We start from the raw sequence: 15,015 nt of genomic DNA, 5'->3' as shown, positions 1-15,015 counted from the left end.
AGCCTTGCAATAAGGACACACTTCAGTCATAGAATATGCTGCCTCAAACTATAATCATCAGCTGGGTTGTACCGGAATGCAAGGCGATTGTAATCGTGTGATTGTTTACCACGGAGTCGTGTTTGACGCTGATGTGCTGTTTCTCGTTGACGTCTTTCAGCCACTCTCAGCCTGTCACATTCATTCTGTTGAGAACAAAGCAGATCTGAAGCTGTAGAACGCGATTGCCGTGCTCGCAATCGTGCATCCTCAAGTCTGGCTGAACGTTGCTTGGCTGGTTCCTTGGCACATATTTGAGGCATTCTTTTTCTTTTTTTCTCATTTGCTGATGCCCGTTCTTCCTCAGTCTGATTTGCAATTTCTTGTCGCTCTGCGAGTACGACAACCTAAGTGTGATCTTCTGTGAGGTATTATTTGCATGAAGTAAAGCAAATTGTTTGGTTTTTAAAAAATGATGTTTTTACGGTGAGGAGGTTAGTGGAAACTCCTGGCAGTTACCTTTCTTCAGAACGTGTAACTGTCACAGGTGTGACATCTATATTCACTCAGCCAATTGTGAGAGAACATGCAAATAGGAGAGAAGGCAGAGGCAGTGGATTGGCCTACTGGTTGGCGATGTCACAATGATCAGCAGGACTGGTTTTGAGGAGGCCTATTTCTTAGATTTTAAGACAAACTTTTGTCCCCATATAGAACATAGTTACATAACAACGCTCGCATATTCGAATGCAAAGTTGTGTCAAAATTTCAAAGCAATCGGTGAAGAACTTTCGGAGATATAACGTCTGTTTCGAACAAACATTTACATTTTTATTTATATAGATTACTGACAAATGAAAAAATAGTGTGGTGTAGTGGTTAGAGTGCTGGACCGGGACTTGAGAGAACCAGGTTATAATCCCTCCTCAGCCATGAAGCTCATCGACTCTCAGCCTAAGCTTCCTCACAGGGTGGTTGTGAAGATAAAAATGGAGAGGAGGAGGAGAACCACGTGAGCCACCTCACAAGAGGGAAAAAGGCAGGGTATAAATGTAATACTAAATAAATAAATACACCTTGGGCTCCTTGCAAGAGGGGAAAAAAGACAAGATATAAATGTAATAAATAAATGAAATTAAACAATGAAAGCAAACTACAGCAGGAGGCAAGGAGCTTTCTGCAAAGTGTAGTTGTGACAGTGAAGGGTAGTGCTGGCTCCAGGTTTGAGGGGGTCCTCAGCAACCTACCCATTGGCTACTCCCATACATTGGTGGCCCCTCAGTGGCTGCAACCCAACACTTTAAATTTCCCACAATGCCTCAGAGTGATGCTATATAAAGGGGCAAGATTATGAAAGAGAACTTGGGTGTGAGGATAAGAAGACAGAACCTACAAACGTGTGTCCCCCTCCATTTTCTCGCACAAAATGCTGGAGGTGATGCTGCTTCTCTCTTCAGAAAGCTGGCTGTGGCTTCACAGAGGCAGCTGCTTTCAGCTTGAACAGTGACTGAGTCAAAATGGCCTCCAGAAATTCTCCACCGTTTGAGCAGGCAGTCAAACTGAGGGAAGGGTGTTATTACAGGGAGTATTCTCTGGGGAATGCACAGAATTTTCCTACACTTCTTCAAGGAAGAAGCTCACCATGAACATTGGCGGCAGTAGCACACTTTCCATCTTTTTTCTATGGTAGTTTGTTTGCAAGCAGCATAGCATCATTTGGGGCATTCCATTGTGGGGTTACCCCCCCCCCCCCCCACACACAAACAAAATCTCACATAGGCAGAGCACTATTGGAGAGCATTAAGCAAAATAGCTCTCTTTGGGGGGAGAGGCGAAAATTCTCAGAAAATTGTGTCATTTCCCACTTAACCCTGAAGTTGCATTAGGTCTCCTCCTCCTCCTCCTCCTCTTCTTCTTCAGATCCACTGTCACTTTGGCTTAAACAGGTCATGTGTCTACTTAAATAAGGCAGGATCTGCACTCCTGCTTTTAAACAGTTTATGACAGTAGTGACAACTGTTGGGGCCCAGGACACACGCCATACAGTTTTTGAACTGTTTTCAAAGTGTGATGTCCTGCTTGGTGTAGATCTGGCCTAATACAAAAACTTTCAGAGGGAGAATCGTGGTTAGTTAATCTGTTGCAGCAAAAAACAACAGACACACGATCCTTTCAAGACAAACTGTTTTCTTCTCAGAAATCATGGACCAGTTGCATCAGATGTTGGATGCTCTGGCCCAAGAAAGATCATGACAAATAATAATATCAATAACGTTGTTGTTGTTGTGTCAACGATGACAGTATTGATGCTTCTGTTAGGGACACAATGTTTCATCTTCATTGACTAAAAAGCATGCCCCTGTTTAATCAGTCAGCTGCTTTTTTAAAAAAAATGACAACATTCTCAATACATGTTCTTAGAAAACTGTGGGTGGATTTCAAAAAGAAGTGGATTTATATTAGACACTATAAAAAAGGATGATAATGGTAGATATCTTATGATAAAGGGTCAAATTGAAGGCAAAGCGTATACATTAGTTAATGTTTATGCCCCTAATGAGAGACATAGAAAGTTTTATATAGAATTATTTAAAGAAATAGAAGAGTTTAAGGAGGGATATGTTATTTTAGCTGGGGATTTTAGTATGGTTATGGATAATAGATTGGACAGGTCAAACCCCACTAGTGCTGAAAAGAGAAATAATATTACTATATTGAATAAATTGGTAAAAGAAAAAGATTTTGTGGATTGTTGGCGTTTACTTAGTGGGGCGAATCCTGGGTTCTCATATTATTCTCCAGTTCATCATACATATTCTAGGATAGATCATATTTTTGTTTCAAAAGAGTTTGCAACTAAGGTCTGTAAAATGGAAACGGGGGTAATTAAGGTAACAGATCGCGCATTGCTAAGTTTAGAGTTTACAGTTAGGAAGAACTATCAAGAAGCGTTTAGGTGGAAAATGAATACAAAAATATTGAAATATAACAAAGTGGTAGAAAAAATGCAGAGGGAACTGTCAGAGACTTGGGAAATTAATGAAAAGGGAGGAACGGCAAGGGCAGTTGTTTGGGATACCATGAAGGCGGTAGCAAGAGGGATTTGTATTAGAGAAATGTGTAATTTAAGGAGGCAACAGCTTGCAGCGCAGGAAAAGTTGGAGGAAGAGATTAAGAATTTGGAGAAAGATTATTGGCAATTTAAAAATAAACATAAATTAATAGAAATACAAGCAAAGAAAAAAGAATTAGAGAATATAAATTTAGAGGAAGTTCAGAAAAATTTGATTTATATGAAAAGAGAGTACTTTGAAAATAGTAATAAAAATTCTAGATTGCTAGCCAGACTCACACAAAAGGAAAAAGCTAGGAATGGGATAGGAATCCCAAAAGAAGACTTTTCTCTTCTCCCAGGCATTTTTAACAGCATTTTAACAGCATTTAACAACGTTAAGTTTGTTTTTAATGGACCCCACAATTGTTGTTTTTAAATGGATACTGTTGTTTTTATACTGTTTTTTGTGTGTGTGTGTGTGTGTGTGTGTGTGTTTAAATTGTATATTTTTAATGTTTACTATTTTTAAATGTTGTAAACCGCCCAGAGAGCTTCAGCTGTGGGGCGATATATAAATGTAATTAAATAAATAAATAAATAAATAAATATTGAAAGATAAGCAAGGGAATTATTAACATACAATGAAGGGTAAAATAAAAGATTTTCAAGAATTTTATCAAGAATTATATAAGGAAAAGGATACTCAAAAAAGAAGTTGGAAGTTTATATAGAAAAGTATATAAAGAAGGGAATAAAAATAGAACATAAAGAGTTAATGGAGAAGGTAATAACTCAAAGAGAAATTGAAGAGGTAATTGAGAATTTGAAAGTGGGTAAATCACCTGGGGTAGATGGTTTAGGACCAGAATATTATAATGTTTTTAAAACGTTTTTAGTACCGAAATTATTGAAGTTGTATAACACCATATTGGAAGGAGAGAGGACACCAGAATCATGGGAACGTTCATTGATAATTTTAATTCCAAAACCAGATAAGGATTTGACTGTCCCTGATTCATATAGACCTATTTCATTAATAAATCAAGATGCTAAAAAAATTTCAACTATTTTAGCAAAACGGTTAAATAAATTTATAGCTGAATATATAGGGGAAGACCAATGTGGATTTGTAGCAGGTAGACAAATGCACAATTTAGTGGGAAGAGTTTTAAATGTAATACAGGTGATAAAAAAGTCTAAGATTAAAGCGGGAATTTTGGCATTGGATATCTTTAAAGCTTTCGATTGTGTGAGCTGGCAGGCATTAAAGATGGTTTTAAATAAAATGGGATTTGGAAATAAATTTAAAGCTATAATAGAACAGTTATACTCTCAAAATACAGCCGTAGTGGTAGTGAACGATGGAGTTAAGGATAAGATACGACTAGCCAGAGGGACAAGACAAGGATGTCCACTCTCGGCTGTCCTGTTTGTAATGGTTATGGAATTATTGGCGAATGCAATAAGAGATGATGGGGAGATAGAAGGAATAGGTGGTATTAAAAAAATAAAATTGAATATGTTTGCGGATGATACTTTGCTAACTATTAAAAATCCAATAAGAAAGATGGAAAGAATTAAACAGCAATTGAGAGAATTTGAGGAAATTACTGGGTTAAGAATAAATTGGTCCAAATCAGAGATGATGTTATTTAATTATACTAAAAAGGAAGAGAAGGAATGGGAAGGAAAGGGAATAGAAATGAGAGTCAAAGAACAGATTAGATATTTGGGAATTAAAATTACAAAAAAATTAGAGAGTTTAGAGAAGGAGAATTTAAATAGCTTACAAAAAGAGATTTTAGTAAAATTGGAAAAATATAAAATATTAAATTTATCCTGGTTTGGAAGAATAGCATTAATAAAAATGAAGATTTTAGCAAAGATTAACTTTGTGCTCAGGATGTTACCAATAAAAATTTCAGAATTAGAGATAAAAAGTTGGCAAAATATCATAAACAATTATTGTAATGGGGACAAGAAAGCAAGGGTAAATAAGAATAAATGGTATTTAAGTAAAAAAAAGGGCGGATTGGGTCTCTCAAATATTAACCTATATTATGTAGCTAATAGGTTAAGACATATTGTGGAAGCAATTATAGGAGTAGGAGATTTAGATTGGATGGAGGATAAAACCACAAGTAATATTGAGATGAAGTTGGAAAATGTATTCTGTAGGGAAGGAGGAAAAAAATGGGCTGAAAGTATAGGTAATCCGCTCTTGACGTTTCACTGGGAAATTTGGAGTAAATATAAAGGGAAGTTGCTCTTGAGCAGCTCCCCTTTATCACTGGTAATAATGCTAAAGAATTTCCCGGAGGAATTAAAGAGTAGATTAAGTAAAGTTTTAATAGAAAAAAATAAAATGAAATTAAGGGAATGGTTAAGAGAAATGAATACAAGAGAGGATTTGGAAGAGGTTTTAAAAGATAAAAAATTAACTTGGTTAAATTATTGACAATTAGAACAGTGGACCAAAAAGTGGGTAAGAGAAAATGGAGATTGTAGAGAGTTGACGAAGATTAAGGAATTAATAGTTAAAAAAGAAAATGATAAAGGAAAAAGAACAGTGTCAAAAGGGTTAATGAGTGAAATATATAGAATATTGTTGGAGAAAGGGTCGATGGATAGTTCAAGAAAAATGGTTTGGGAGACAGATTTGAATGTACAAATAGGACAACAGAGCTGGGAGGGACTATGGAAACAAAGAGCGTTGAGAAATATGTCAGTGAGAATAAAAGAGAATTACTTTAAAATTATATGGAGGTGGTATCTAACCCCGGTTAGATTAAATAAGATAAATAATCAGCACTCAGCAAATTGTTGGAGAGGATGTGGGGGAAAAGGAACGTATTTACATATGTGGTGGGAATGCAAATATGTACAAAAATTGTGGAAGATGGTGTTTTTGGAGATTGAAGAAATTGTGGGAATGAAGATAGAACGAACACCAAAAGTTGCATTACTGTCACTATTTGAAGATTTAAAATGTAAAAAAGAAATTAAGGAATTGATAACGAATTTGCTGACTGCAGCAAGATTGATTGTAGCTAGGAACTGGAAGATTCAAGGAGATTATTGTATTGAAGAATGGTACAAAGAATCCTCCTCCCTCCCAATCCCCTTTCCTTTTGTGTCATGTCTTTTAGATTGTAAGCCTGTGGGCAGGGACTGTCAAGAAATACTTTTGTAAGCCGCCATGAGAGCCTTTTTTGGCTGAACGGCGGCATAAAAATCCTTAAATAAAATGAAAATAAGAAGTGTGGGATATACCTATTAATGATAAATTGACTTGTAATATTAAATTGAGAAGAGGTATAGCTAAAACAAATGATTTTGAAGGAATCTGGAAACAGTTCCTAATATATGTGTTTTCTAAGGGAAGTGGGAAACCACCAGCAGAAGAAAGTATGAGATTTTGGAATCAGGAATGAGATCCCGAGGTGGGGGGTGCACTTATATGTTTGATTATGTTATATAGATACGATATTAATGTTATTCAACATTTATGTAGTACTAGCTGTACCCTGCCACGCGTTGCTGTGGCTCAGTCTGGTTAAATTGAAAAGAAAGAAAAGACAAAGCGGATGTTTCTAATATGTTTAATTTCACAATGCTTGTGGATATACAATATTTTTAGTTGTTCCATTGTCTGTGTAGATATAGAGATTGTCTGGTTTGCCAACTCTAGAACACGCAACATATAATTGTCCGTGTGAGAAGCAATCTGTGTCTAGATCTAAACCCCACAATTCTAAAGATTGGTCCTGAGCTTTGTTGATGGTGATTGCAAATGCCAATCGAATTGGGAATTGCAATCTCTTAAATTGAAATGGCATATCTGTTGGAATCATAGGAATGCGAGGAATGAGGACATCTTCACCTTTGAAAGGTCCTGTCAAGATTGTTGCTTCTATGACCTATAAGAGCAAATAGGAGAGAACATGCAAATAGGAGAGGAGGCAGAGGCAGTGGATTGGCCTACTGTTTGGTTTTTAAAAAAGGATGTTTTTACGGTGAGGAGGTTAGTAGAAACTCCTGGCAGTTACCTTTCTTCAGAATGTGCAACTGTCACAGGTGTGACATCTATATTCACTCAGCCAATTGCGAGAGAATATGCAAATAGGAGAGGAGGCAGAGGCAGTGGATTGGCCTACTGGTTGGCGATGTCACAATGATCAGCGGGACTGGTTTTGAGGCGGCCTATTTCTTCGATTTTAAGACAAACCTTTGACCCCATAGAGAACATAGTTACATAACAACGCTTGCGTATTTGAACGCAACGCTGTGTCAAAATTTCAAAGCAATCGGTGAAGAACTTTCAGAGATATAACGACAGTAACGAACGGTCTTTTTCATTTTTATTTATATAGATGTTGTTTTCTTTAATTGTAATGCTGTATGTTTAAGTATTGTAGAAAATAAAAATATTTAATAAAAGAAAAAAAGAAAACTGTGGGTGGCTTGCGCCAGGATATAACAACAACATCCATCTTCCATCTGATGCAGTAAAAGCTTGTGCCACATTACATCTCTTAGTCTTTAAGGTGGCAGAAGAATTTTTGCTTTTAATAGGAAAACCTGCTCACTATAGGCAAAAGTGGAATGATGCCATGATTAAAAGATGTCAGAGAAATCCACAATGGATTCAGATGAGTTTGGATTTCTATGAACCTGCCTCACAGTTTCCTTAGTAGACCGGCTTTTTCCAAGTTGCTCTTTTTCTAAAAAAAATAATAATTCTGGAATTGTACACACATTTAGTTGTTAAAGAAGCTGCAATCTGTGATCCTTCTTCCATTGCACCTCTGAGGAAGGGAGAAAGTCTGTAACAGGGATGCCAGAGGAATCTGTCCGGGTGATCAAGTCTGCTGAGCTTCACATGTCCACAAGCTGGCCCAACTTGATATGTTGCACAATTTCTGGCTGCAATTTGTGCTACTTAGGTATATTTTCTATGGAAATTCTGTCCGGGAATTGAGTAATGTCCACCTGTGAAAGTTCCTGGAATGGACAAATCCCTGGCTTATGGAAATCACCGAAACACACTGTGATTTCGATAGGAGCACCTAGGCAAGAGTTCTTCTCCTCCAGTTGTTCCTTTATGTGATGTCTTTTGGCTGTAGGTGGCAGCGCAGAGCAATCATTAGATGTTGTTATTTTACAATTTTGGTTAAAATGGTTAAGGAGGTTGTATGTATTACCAAAGTCAGACACCTACAAATTAAGGGTTAAGACCAGAGAAATCTCCTAAAGACAAACCAACCAACGTGGAGGTGGGGAGATATTAGGGTTATATATCCCACTACTTTCCTGGGAAAGCATTATTAGACTTCATGGAGAAGTTGACATTAAATGACTGAAATTAAATGTAAGTTAGGTTCAAACACAAAACCTATAGCTATACTGAGGATCTGGTGAAAAATAATTTTAAAAATGAATTAATTTGGAGCATGTGCAGAGAGCCATTCCTTCATCACAAGGTAATAACATCTAGACACCATCCAATTTGGGATTACAAATGTGTATTTCATTTTCTTGGCCCTGTTTCTGTGCCTTTAGGTTTAAGTCAGGTGAGAATATAAGAACATAACAAGAGCTATGTTGGATCTATCTCATCCAGCATTCTGTTCACACAGTGGCCAACCAGATGCCAGGGGGAAGCCCACAAGCAGGACGTGAGTGCAACAGCACACACACCCAGTCATGTTCCACAGCAACTGGTGCATATGGGCATACTGTTTTTCATACTAGAGATAGCATGTAGCCATTAGGACTAGGGGCCATTGATAGCCTTCTCCATTAATTTGTAGGGGTGTGCACGGACCCCCCGATCCGCTTCTCTTCCAGATCCGCAACTTCCGGATCGGGTCTGCTCCACTCTGCCTATAGTCCGCTCCGGTTCGCTGCGAAGCTCCGGATCCAGATCAGAGCTCCGCTTCCCCCCCATAGGCTTGCATTGAAATCCAAAAAAGCCTACAACTTTTTTCTGTTAACGTTAGAAACCTCAAATTCGGCACCATGACACCTCATGCAAGTATTATTATTATTATTATTATTATTATTATTATTATTATTTATTTATTTATATAGCACCATCAGTGTACATGGTGCTGTACACGCATGCATGCCAAGCCTCCCCTGATTTTGGGGGAATTTTTGAAAATCGGACACTCCATTTTCAGACATGGACTTTTCTTTGACATTTTGACAGATAAAAACTTGGAAGCAGGCACATCCGCATTCATGGCAAGTTTCAAGCAAATTCCATCATCCCCTGATTTGGGGGGGCTTTAACCTCTAACGCAGCACCCCTAACCCCAATTCACACACACCTTTCTATATCTCCATCAATTTTCACCTTAGAAACCTCAAGTTAGGCGCCATGACTCCTCATGCACGTATACACATGCATGCCAAGCCTCAAGCCAATCCAAGCCTCCCCTGATTTTTGGGGAATTTTTGAAAATCGGACACCCCAGTATCTCAGGGATTTAAAGCTGCAGACAGCTCAATGGGGCCATTTCAAAGGAAATCCCAACATGCCATGAATTGGGGAGTAGATAACCCTAAATATGATTCTTCTTCCACACTTGAAAAATTGATTTGGAACTTCAAAAAGTCTAAGTGAGCGCAGGAAGGACTTTTCCCCTGAGACAAAGCAAGACACACACAAACCATCCCTGCGAGGCAGGCAGGGGAGGAGGACAGGCGGGCAGAGAGCCAGGCAGAAATATGCCATAGATCTAGTATGGGTAGATGCCCCACCACAGCAGCACCCTGGGGGAGGGGGGAGGGACGCAGGCAGGCAGCAGACATTTCTGGGGGCACAAGGAAGTGAGCCAAGGATTGTTTCAAAGCCAGTAATGCAAACCATCCCTGTGAGGTGGGAGCAGCACAGAGAGATGCCTTTTCTTTTGCATCCCATAACTAGGAGGCTAGGAGGATAAGAGTAAAGCTTTGTGATCCTTGCTTCAGAGTTGATTGACTGCACTGTGATTACAGCCATTATTAAACAACAACAACAACAGCAACAACAATAGTAACGTTAATAATAGCAGTACTAATTAATATTAATAGCAATAACAACAACAACAACAACAACAATAAGGAGTTGAACCACAATGAAAGCCTGCCTTACTTCACTGAAGAGGAAAAGCCAGGAGAGCTTGGGCTATGAGGTATAAATATAAAATGGAATAAATAAATAAATAAATAAATAAATAAATAAATAAATAAATAAAGGAGGGGTGGAATTAAAAGCAGCAGTGTTGCTGAATAAACAACAATAAGAATTTTTTTTTTAAAGGCTATGTCTGTCTTTTATCATTAAGAGGAAAGTGGACGTGCCCAGGGGGAGAGGGATATGCCAATTTTGGACTGGCCCTAAGTAAGTACCAGTGTTTAAGAAGCTACCTGTCACTTCAACTCATGACAGGCATTAGTCTCCACTGGTTACTCTTTGGAGGGCTCTGATTACCCTCCAAGGGCAGGACACAGTGTGTGTGCACTGGGCACGTCCACATGCTCTAGGGGACCTCATCCCCTTGCACCACATCTATTCAGTTGTTCACCAAGGTTAGGGTGGGTAGCAGTGCTGTGTTTCCTATCTGTTATTTATTTGCTTAGTATATGATTTCAGGTTGTGTTTGTGCATTTGGTGGGGCTACTGTTTTAAAAAACACTGAGAAAAGTCCATTCAGACTAAGAAAGAGAAGTTTCCCAGTATCCCAAGTTACTAAGTATCTCGTTTTGCCTATCCCCTCCTCCAACTTTGGGATTGGAGGATGCTTCATCAGGTGATCATGACTGGGAGTTGAATTTGCCTCTCAGCACTTCAAAAAGATACCTCTCCCGTTTTTTTTACCCTATTTTTTAGGAAATTATAGCAAGCAAACCGCACCACGCAGAGTGCTGAGAGTAGGCTCAAATGACCCCCAGCCACGACTCTCTAAGCACACAAAATTTCAGAAAGATAGCTGTAAAAACAACACAGTTATCCCCTAATCTTTTCCGCAATGCAATCCTATGGGCGAAATTATCCAAAATGGCGGGCGGATCGCTCCGTGAAAAGAGAAGCGCTCCGCCTATGGCCACTTCTCTTCGCCATGCTTCTCCAGGACCCCAGTTCGCTTCTACTCCACCTCTGGGCAAGGTGGATCAGGTCAATTCGCTCCTGATTCTCTGCTCCGAGGAGAAGCGGAGCACATCCCTGTTAATTTGTCTGTCCCCATTTAAAGCTATCCAAGTTGGTGGCCATACATCTCGGGTAGTGAATTCCATAGTTAACTTCTGTGCTGTGTGAAGAAGTCCTTCCTTTGAACTGCCCTGAAACTCCCACCCATCAGCTTCATCGGATGACCACATTGGGTTCTTGTATTATAAGAGAAGGAGGAAAATATCTCTCTATCCACTTTCTAAATACCATGTATAATTTCGAGGAACTCTTTTCATGTCTCCCCTTATTCACATCTGACCCATGGTTTCCCATCCCTGCTTTATGAGTTTATCTAGTGATTTTTTTTTCCTGTCATGGAATGAAAACAAACATCACCAGTGAAATTTCTGTCACAGACACCATTCAAGGCACATGAATAGGGCTAGAAAAGAAGTGTGGCAAGTCTAACTCCATTAAAGGGGTAAGGCTAGGGTTGCCAACTGATCAAAAAAAATCCCCACTCTTGTCTGCTCTTGTGCCTCTAACAACAGAAATCAGCAGGTAAAGTACTTGACAACATGGAGATAAATGTGCTAACTAACATGTGTAAATCAAGCTGCTGTCGATCACATACGATTTAGAGCCAGGGAAATATTGGTGGTCCTATTTATGACCTGTAAGCCTGATGCCTGGAAACCCACTTTGTGCATGCATTCAGCCTTGCAACAACTTAGCAATCCTATTGCAATCAATGGGACTGCTCTGGAGGAAGCAATGGTGAACTTGCAGGCTGGGGGAGAAGCACACGCCTAGCAAGTACAATATGAAAACCAGTGGAGGCTGGTGGGTCCTATTTCAGTGGGGCAGTGAATCCATTCTGGGTTTCAGCCCGAGCCAGTCAGAATTCTGAAGGAGCTATCCAAGGTCCTGATACCTACTCCAAAATGGGTTCAGCACCTTGGAGAGCTCCTTTACAATTCTGACCGGCTCTGACTGAAACCCAGAATGGATTCACTGCCCCACAGAAACCGGGCACATCAGCCTCTATGGATAAAAACATGAAAGTCTTACATAGTTCCTTGGTTGATGCTTTCACAAACCAAACCAAGCTCATTGCCTCGGTTTGTACATTTGCAGAAGTGTAATTCCGACATGCTTCTCTCGTCCTTCCTTCCAAAACAAAAAGGGAACGGCGATCCCTCTCCCCACCCTTCTGCATTCTCCTTTCCTACCCCTCTGATTCTTTCCCCTTTTTGGCCCCTCTGCCCTTGAACAATACAGCTGGATTGAATAGGACAGTGCAGTTTAAAACAGACTCATAAAGCTACCCTTTCAGTGCTTCCGTCTTTCTTGGCATGCATCCACATGAGAAGGGTTTGAGGAAGTGGATGCGGGGAGGCAGAGAGGCACTATAAAGTGTGTGGGCAGAAGAGGAGTTGAAAAGTAGGGGGAATGCAGACGGGTGCATTTTCTTTTTCTTTTGCAAAGCTCTGCAAATGCATATATATTCTTTTCTTTTTACTTAAAAGGAAATAAAGAAAGCTTGTTCAGGTTGTCCAAGCCTGAAGGATTGCCCTCTGTCCCTCTCAAATTTCCTTCCCACACGGTTATGGCCATGATTTGGATGATACAGCCTCCATCACTCTTAGAAGGGGAAAGTTAAAGAAAATGGGGATGCAAGAATGAAAGTGGGACTGGAGACGGATCTGGAAAGGAAAGGAATTTGCCACTGCAGGAAATCCCCTCTGACTATTTTACAACTAAATATAAAAAGAAGGAATAATGACAGGAAATCAGTAAAAAAAAAAAAAAAAAAAACCCTCCTGTAACCTCTGACTAAGGGGGAGTCTTCACAAGCTGTTTATTGCAGGATTATATCAGAGTCATCGCTTACAGGGCACATGACGTTCACCTGCTCCCGTGGTGATTTCGGCTCCACCTCTCACTTTTTCTGGAATATCCCAGACTGCTTTTGTCGTGGTTTTCCCAGCTCTCTTGCATCCATTCTGAAACATGTTCAGTGTGCCCCCCCTTTGCGAGGATGTTGCTGTTCGTCACGAGTTCTGGGCTCAGCAAACAGCCAATCAGGTGTGAGGGGCGTGTGCATCGGTATTGGAGGTGGACAGGTGTGGACCTGTCCGCCATTTCCACCACATGTTTTGGATGGGTATCGGCATGTTCTACCACCAATTGTGTGTGGGGTGTTTTTTTAATACAAACGTATCTCTGTGCAGGAGCACATATTCAACAGAGTGAGTTTATTTATTTATTTATTTATTTATTTATTTATTTATTTATTTATTTATTACATTTATATACCACTCCATAGCCAAAGCTCTCTGGGCAGTTTACAAAGGTTGAAAACAGTGAGCATTAAAAACAAATATACAAAAAATTTAAAACAACAAAACCATAAAAACAACAATAGCCACTTAAAACAACTATTCTGGGGTCAGTTAAAAACTCAGCATATGTTGTTAACTGCCTGGGAGAAGAAAAACGTCTTGACCTGGTGCTGAAAAGATAACAATGTTGACGCCAGGTGAGCCTCGTTGGGGGGTGGGACACCACAGAAAAGGCCCTCTCCCTTGTTGCCATCCTCCGAGCTTCCCTCAGAGAAGGCACTCGGAGAAGGACCTTAGATGTTGAGCATAGTGTACAGGTAGGTTCATGTTGGGAGAGGCGTTCCATCGGGTATTGTGGTCCCAAGCCATTTAAGGCTTTATAGGTTAAAACCAGCATTTTGCATTGGGCTTGGAAACATACAGGCAGCCAATGCAAGTGGGCCAGAATCGGTCTTATATGTTTGAATCTTCTGGTTCCAGTTATCAATCTGGCCGGTGCATTTTGCACAAGCCGCAGCCTCTGAACTGTCTTCAAAGGCAGCCCCAGGTAGAGTGCATTGCAGTCATCTAATTTGGAGGTTACCAGATCATGGACAACTGAAGCTAGGTTATCCCTGTCCAGATAGGGGCATAGCTGGGCCACCAACCGAAGTTGGTAGAAGGCACTCCGTGCCACCGAGGCCACCTGATCATCAACTGACAGAGATCATTCTAGGAGACCCCCCCAAGCTATGAACCTGCTCCTTCAGAGGAAGTGCAACCCCATCCAGAACACCCACCATCCAGTCGGAAGAACCACCCACTAACAGCATCTCAGTCTTGTCTGGATTGAGTTTTGGTTTATTAGCCCTCATCCAGTCCATTGTCACAGCCAGGCACCAGTTCAGCACATCCACAGCCTCACCTGATGAAGATGAGAAGGAGAAATAGAGCTGTGTGTCATCAGCATACTGATGACAATGCACTCCAAAACTCTGGATGACTGCACCCAACTGTTTCTTGTAAATGTTAAAGAGCTTGAGGGCCAAGACTGACCCCTGTTGAACCCCATACTGGAGAATCCATGGGGCCGAGCAATGTTCCCCAAGCACATTGTTCCCCAAGCCGACCAGTCAAGTAGGAGCAGAACCACTGCAATGCAGTACCTCCCACTCCCAACTCAGCCAGTCGTTCCGGAAGGATACCATGATCGATGGTATCAAAAGCCACTGAGAGATCAAGGAGAATCAACAGAGTCACACTCCCTCTGTCTTTCTCCTGACATAGGTCATCATACAGAGCAACCAAGGCTGTTTCCATGCCAAAACCAGGCCTGAAACCTGACTGAAATGAATCCAGATAATCAGTCTCATCCAAGAGTGTCTAGAGCTGGCCAGCAACCACCTGCTCAAGGACCTTGCCCAGGAATGGAACATTGCCACTGGCCTATAGTTACTAAGATTTTCCATGTCCAGGGAAAATTTCTTCAGGAGTGGTCT

Source organism: Elgaria multicarinata, chromosome 13 (assembly GCF_023053635.1).
Source record: "Elgaria multicarinata webbii isolate HBS135686 ecotype San Diego chromosome 13, rElgMul1.1.pri, whole genome shotgun sequence".
NCBI lineage: Eukaryota > Metazoa > Chordata > Lepidosauria > Squamata > Anguidae > Elgaria > Elgaria multicarinata.
Note: the sequence above shows the minus strand (reverse complement) of the source record.